A 7,113-nucleotide genomic window follows, 5' to 3' on the forward strand; every position below is an offset into this window, starting at 1 on the left:
CAGATGAAATTGATTGAGCCCTCAGCAAATGACATTTTAAAGTCATCATTCGATGCTAAGAAAGATCCAATCGAAATATGGACAAATGCAGTAGAATATCCATGTCTTTGGCAACATGCCTGAAAAATGTTGTCTTGCTTTCAACCACTTTTTGGTGTGAATCTACATTTTCCTACCTCACCCAAATCAAGATGCCCTTAAGGTCACTAATGACTGATACTCATCTAGAGAATCAACTGAAACTATGGACCTTCACACTGCAACCAAATATTCAAATGCTTTCCAACAAAAAGCAGACACAACAAAGTCATTAAAGGATTACTTAACTTTAAAACTAACAAATAGTTTTCATTTTTTGAAAGTATTAAGTACATAGTAGTTAGGTTTTTACAAAATAATGTCCATTTTTAAGTATATCAAGTTGAAGTTTCTTGAATGTGGCCTTATTTGATTACAGCTAAATTAATGTGGCCTTCCAACATGAAAATGTTCCCCGCCCTGTGCTAGGCACTGTTGTCAGCACTTTTAAGGTATTAGCTGATTGAATCCTCAGAATGACCCCATGAGACAGGTGCTGCTGTAATCTCCATTATATACCTGGGGAAACAGAATCACAGTGAGGTGCTCTGTAGTTTGTCCTTGTCACTATAGTTTGTCACTATAGTCTGTCCTTTTCCAGAATGTCATATAAATCATATACTATGGTAGTCTTTTCATTCTGGATTGTTTTGTTTAATATAAAGCTTCTGAGATGTATCTGTGTTGTTGTTTTTATCAGTTTCTTCATTCTTATTCATAAGTAGTATTTCATATAATAGATATACCTTGACTTGTTTATCCATTCACCAGTTGATGGGCATTTGGGTTGTTTCTGGTTTGTGGTGATTATCAATAATACTGCTATGAATATGCATGTGCAATTCGCTGTGTGAAAATATGCTTTCATTTCTCTTGGGTCAATACCTAGAGGCGGGTTTCCTGGGTTATGGGGTAGACCTGCCACACTGTTTTCCAAAATGGCTGTGCTGTTTTGCATTCCCCCAGCAATGTATTAGAGTTCTGCTTGCTTCCATCCATGACAACACTTGATACTGTCGGTCTTTTTAACTTTAGCTAGCTATTCCAGGAGATGTTTAGCGGTAACTCGTGGTTTTAATTTGTATTTTTTTTTTGATGACTAATGATGTGGAGCATCTTTCCTGGGCCTATTGGTCATTTGCTATTTTCTTCTGCAACTGCCTGTTCAAATCTTTTGCTCATTTAAAAAAAACTGAATTATGTATCTTCTTACTGAGCTGTATGTATGGTTTTTTATATAAAAAAAATACCCTGGATATTTTGTCTTTTGTCAAATATATGGCTTATAAATATTTTCTCAGAGTCTATGGTTTGCATTTTCATTTTCATTTTTTTTTCTGTAAAGGTTTTGTTATGCACAGAGGGGGCTCAGTGCTTCTTGGCAGCTGCTTTCCTTGTGGCTGCAGGAAATTTGTGTGTGTGATGAGGTACCACGGAGCTGCAGGGGCTGTGCCTCACATTATTGGTCACCTTGAGGCCCTTGTTGAGGCCCACAGCCATGGAGTAATGCAGAGCCATGGCTACTGCGGCAGGAGCTTCATTTTCTTAATTGTGCCTTTTGGAGAACAAAAATTTAAAATTCTGATTCATTCACTTCATTTTATCCATTTTTTTCTTTTTTGTGTTTTTTGTGTCTTCCATAGGAAATTGTTTCCTAACCCAATGTTATAACGATTTTCTTCTAGAAATTTAATAGTGGCTGGGTGTGGTGGCTCACACCTGTAATCCTAGCACTCTGGGAGGCCGAGGTAGTAGGATCACCTGGGCTCAGGAGTTCAAGACCAGCCTGAGCAAGAGCGAGACCTCGTCTCTACTAAAAATAGAAAAATTAGCCAGGTGCTGTGGCATAGTCCCAGCTACTCGGGAGGCTGAGGCAGGAGCATCCCTTGAGCCCAGGAGTTGAGGAGTTGGAGGTTGCTGTGAGCTATGATGATGCCACTGCACTCTACCTGGGGTGACACAGTGAGACTCTGTCTCAAAAAAAAAAAAAAGAACAAAAACCAAGAAATAGGAGTTTAATAGTATTTTAGCTTTGGGTCTACCATTTATTTCAAGTTAATTTTGAGTCTGACATAGAGATTGAAATCCTGCTTTCACTAGAGTCCTCTCTTTTGCTGATGTGCCACATAGCTCATCATGTAACCCTGTCAGGGTAAACATGGCCATGTAGAAACTAGTATAAGAGAGTGTGTGGGTGTGAAACTCAGGGAAACCTTTTCAAGCTGGTGGTTGACAGTTCTCAAGTCCCACAATACATGGTATTGTTTAAATTAGCCTTGTGACTTTTTGTTTGGGGTGTGCAGAAAGAATCTGAGAAAAATAACTCATGGTAAATATGGAGTTCAGGTAATTTTTTTGAAGTCACTAAACTTTGGGCAGATAGATATGTTTGAATCAAAGTAAATGGGCTAGAATAAGGAATGACTGTAGTGTCTATTTATGACTCCAAGTTTTGTTGAATCTTAAATATTAGGCAAAATAATATTGTTTTGCTTGGTTTTTACTTTTCTGCACATTTCCAGGAAGCACCAAGTCTTTATTTGAAGAGGACAAACTATTTTCTTATTTCTGCAAACCTGTTTGAAATGGGGAAGAACCAATCTTGGGAAAAATCTTTCTGCCTGATGTCTTTTTTCCTAGCCTGCACTTTACCCATGACCACTCCCACATGCTCTGTTCCTAAGATAGTCTGAAGTTTCAAAATGCCAACAAAAAATTCTCTGTATTTAGGTTGTTTTGAATTGTTAATTATTGGTGGCAATGGATGAGTGTTCAGCACCTTGGAACTTTTGCAAAAGAAACTTAATAAGGATACGTTTGCTGTAGTTGGAAAAGTATTTGATGAACAGCTGACCTTTCAAATGTTTACATGAGTTGAATCTCTGAACTGCTAATGTTAGGAAGGTCCAAGTTCTAATTCAGACTCAGACACTGAATCCCTTTGTAGAGACAGCTTTGAAATGTCTTCAGCTTTAGTTTTCTTATTTGTTTTTTAAAAAAGGCTAGCTTCCACCTACCAATTAATCAGTTAAGGTTTGTGAGTGTTTTGAGAGGATGAAAAGCTCTTTCTCAGGGCAGTGCCCTATTGTTCCCTCTCGTGATTGTGGTTTGCCATTCACCTGGAGCAAGTGCATAAGTCATGGGCCAAGTTCACATTGTAGAAAGGAAATGATTCTACAGATGCTTAACCATGGGATGGAAAAATATGTTGCTTTCACATAGAGTTTGGGAATAAAGCTTCCACTGTTCTCAGGAAAAAAGTGCAGAAGGAAGCCTAGTTGTCTGGATTAGGTCACTTATAAATATCTTTAAAAATATTTACATAAATCTCTACTGACTAACCAATTCTCTGAGCACACTGCATAAACATTTCTTCTCAATTGCTTTTAGAAATTCACACACACACACACACACACACACACACACACACATATATATATTTTCATCCATTGTGTCTTACACAAAGCCTGGCACTTGTGGTGCTCAGTTGACTTGAAGAAGCCAATCTGTGCATCTAAAAGAACTAGGAAGGTTGGCTGGGGAAGAAGGTCAGGGTTGGGGAATTAAGAAGGATCTGCTTTTCAATTGTTGCTTTTTTTCTGAAGGTCCTGTTTCAGCATAAGATTTTTTTTTTCCTTGGAGTCAGTTACTTTATTGCTTAAGTGCCTCTTTCAGATGCGTTTGCATGTCACTTGTCAGCTGCTGGGATCAGCAAGGTGATCTCGCCTTACCCAGTCCCACACTGCTACCCTCGTGGTTCTGGGCATTCTATAGGGAGCAGCATACCAGGACACTTCCAAATCGTCACTGGAAATGTCATTTTTAAATTGCTCTAAAAGCATTCATCATTTTGCCTGCAGTTGGAGTGTGAAGGGAATTATCAGAAAATCACATGTCTTTGTGATTCTTCTGGTTCCCAGGAGGGGAAGAAAGGATTGTGTTGTTATTATTGGAAATAGGTAAACAAAAATCTAGGAATCCCTACTGAGGTCTGATCACACCTTGAATGTATTTGGAATGTGGAATGGAGACCAGAGAGGTCATGCTTAGGTGTTTTATTTGACCTATATAGTGTTCAAAACTTAAAAAAAAAAAATAAGTTTCCAGCACAGTTCAACCTCAATCCACAAAGTTTGCAGCATTTAAAATCCAGAGGTTTCACATAAAAAAATCTGGAATCTCAGCTTCTTTTGAAAAATTGGAAGATCTGGCATCTTTGGATCTGTATTCCTACGTGGCAAAATTGACTAGATCAGAGAAGCAGCTGCTTGTTTGGAAGGTCTGAATGCTCATCTGGGAGATGTGATCTGTAGGGTTTGTATATTCTGTTGCTACAAGAAGGAATATCATATTTTCACATGTTCAAAAGAAAGAAACTATCTAGAACTGCAGTCCTCAACCTCCGGGCCATGAACTGGTACCAGTCTGTGGCCTGTTAGGGACTGGGCCGAAGAGCTCCCTGCCTCTCCCCTGAACCCCCAACCCCATCAGTGGAAAAATCATCTTCCATGAATCTTAGGAAAGGGTTGGGGGTGGCCCACAGCAGGAGGTGAGTGGTAGGCAGGCAACCATCACTGCCTAAGCTGCCCCTCCTCCCCTGTCTTCCATTGTGCCAAAATTCCTGGTGCCAAAAATGTTGGGGGCCACTGATTGAAAGTATATGGGAAAATATGTATATGCAACATATGCAAATGCTACCCCATTTTATATAAGGGACTTGAGCATCCACAGATTTTGGTATCCTCATGGATATAGAGCAAAGACTGTATCATTATATTCCTTACTCTCATTTTGCTGTTTCATCTGTATTTATTATTTCCAGCCACTCCTCATCACTCACATCACAACCTGAGCTCCTCCTTCCTCCCCTCACCCCATCGGTGGAAAAATTTTCTTCCACGAAACCAGTCCCTGGTGCCAAAAAGGTTGGGGACCACTGATTTAGAGAGAGTGAAAAGAATGATTTAAGGTGATATGTGTGGACTTTTATTTAGCTGTTTATTGTCAGACATTCACAAGGTTATCCATATATGAACCAGTTTAAATATACTTTGTAAGTGTGACCACTTGGTAGCAATGTAATCTCCATAGCAGTCTGGTAAGTATTAGAATTATATTCATATCTAGAGAGGGAAAAATGACAACTGGACACCACCAATACCTTTTCACTAAAAAGTATGCATCAATTTGTGAAACAGGTTTTATTCTGATATATCTTTCATTTATAATTCTGCCTTTATCCACTGCATAGCAAATAGCTTATAGTGGACATAACTAGCTTCCTAGTCTTGGCTTCTTAGCAGCCATTCTTCCTTCCTGGTAGCATCCAGGTTTCCTTGTGGGGTGTTATCTCTCTCCCGTTGAGTACAGCCCTGGAGAACCAGGGGCAGTAAATCAAGCTGCCTTGTATGCCTACTAGAGAAGCCCTCGATTCTCACCTTCTACTGCTGGGTATGGGCCAAGAAATGGACATGTGTCTCGAGCTTGAAAAGCTGGACTTTTCTGGCTAATTGAATCTTTAGCAGAATGGTGCAAAGTCAAAAGCAACAGTTGGAGCTCATGCATCAGGGATATTGCCCTGATGGTAATGTGTAGTTCCTGACCTTATTCCTATCCTGTTCCCAAGTCTGGTTTTCCATGTTTCCCATTAATTTCATGAGGTTCACCAATATTCTGGGGCTTTTTCCTCTTTATTTTTCTTTTTGGTAGAGTGATTTTCTCCCATCCAAGTACTAGCAAGGCCCAACCCTGCTTAGCTTTCGAGATAAGATGAGATTGGGCACATTCAGGATTGTATGGCCATAGGAGGTAGAGTGATTTTCTGTTGCATACAATCAGAGAGCTCTAAATGATACATCCAAGCTCTGAACCTGTCCTGTCACTTCCCCTGCTACTGCCCTGGTCCACGCCCCACTCTCTCTTACCTGGAATAGCATGACAGCCTCCTCACTGATCAAAGCAGATAAACACATACATACGCTAAAACACTTAGAAGTCAAATCAAGTTGCTCCTCTGCTTTAAAACTCCAATGACTCCCCAGTTCACTCTGAGTAAAGGCAAACATCTTTAGTGCCTAGGAAGGCCTCGCAAGATCTGGTTCCCTATTAATTTGTGACCTTCCCTCCTACCACTTTCTCCTTCCTTACTACCCTGGCCCCCTTGCTGGTCCTCTCAAGCCAGGCATACTCCTGCCCCAAGCATTTTTTACTGCCTCTTCCTCATCCTTTGGTTACTGTTTCTCTAGAGAGCTGCTCTGGCTTACTCCCTCACCTCTTCCTTCCTATTAAAGGTGATATTTACTTGGCCTCAATATCACCCACATGGTGACACTTTCCCTGATCACTCTATTCAGACTACAGGCATTTTCTACCCATTCCACAGCTAATGATAAATTTTTTTTCGTAGAATTTTATCACCATCTAAATGACCATATTTTCAAAATTGATTTTTTAAAAAAATTGCCTGTCTATGCCCACTGGAATGTAAGCTTCAAAAGGGCATAAGGTGTTCAGTGCTGTATTCCCAGCATATAAAATGGTGCTTGGCACATGAATTTGTTAAATAAATGATGTGGTCTTGGGGGAGTAGTTAGGTATTATTTGATTTGTATCCTTAAGATCTAGCACAGAGCATGACACAGAACAGGCTAATAATCACTATTGTTTTTTTGTTGCTGTTGTCCCTAGCTGCTGACTATTAAAGAGGACAGTCTTCAGGATGTAATCCTTTCATGGTTTCACTCTGGTTGATAAGTGGTTTGTAATAATCATAGGAACTAACTCCACCCAGTATTGGAGCTTGCATTCATTTTGATGAGAAAGAAAAAAAAAAAAAAAAAAGGCAACCGGATCAGGACAGAACTTGCTTAAAGAAAGGCTGAGATTAGTTTCAGTGAGTTCACACAGTCAGCGTTTTGGAGGTGAAGCTCTGAGGTTGAATCAAGCCAAGAAATACAATTGATCATCCTAGTCTGCAAATTTCATTTGCAAGTTCAATGGAAGTGTAAGTGGAATGGGATCATGTTATTAGTTCTC

Source organism: Microcebus murinus, chromosome 11 (assembly GCF_040939455.1).
Source record: "Microcebus murinus isolate Inina chromosome 11, M.murinus_Inina_mat1.0, whole genome shotgun sequence".
NCBI classification, from domain to species: Eukaryota; Metazoa; Chordata; class Mammalia; order Primates; family Cheirogaleidae; genus Microcebus; species Microcebus murinus.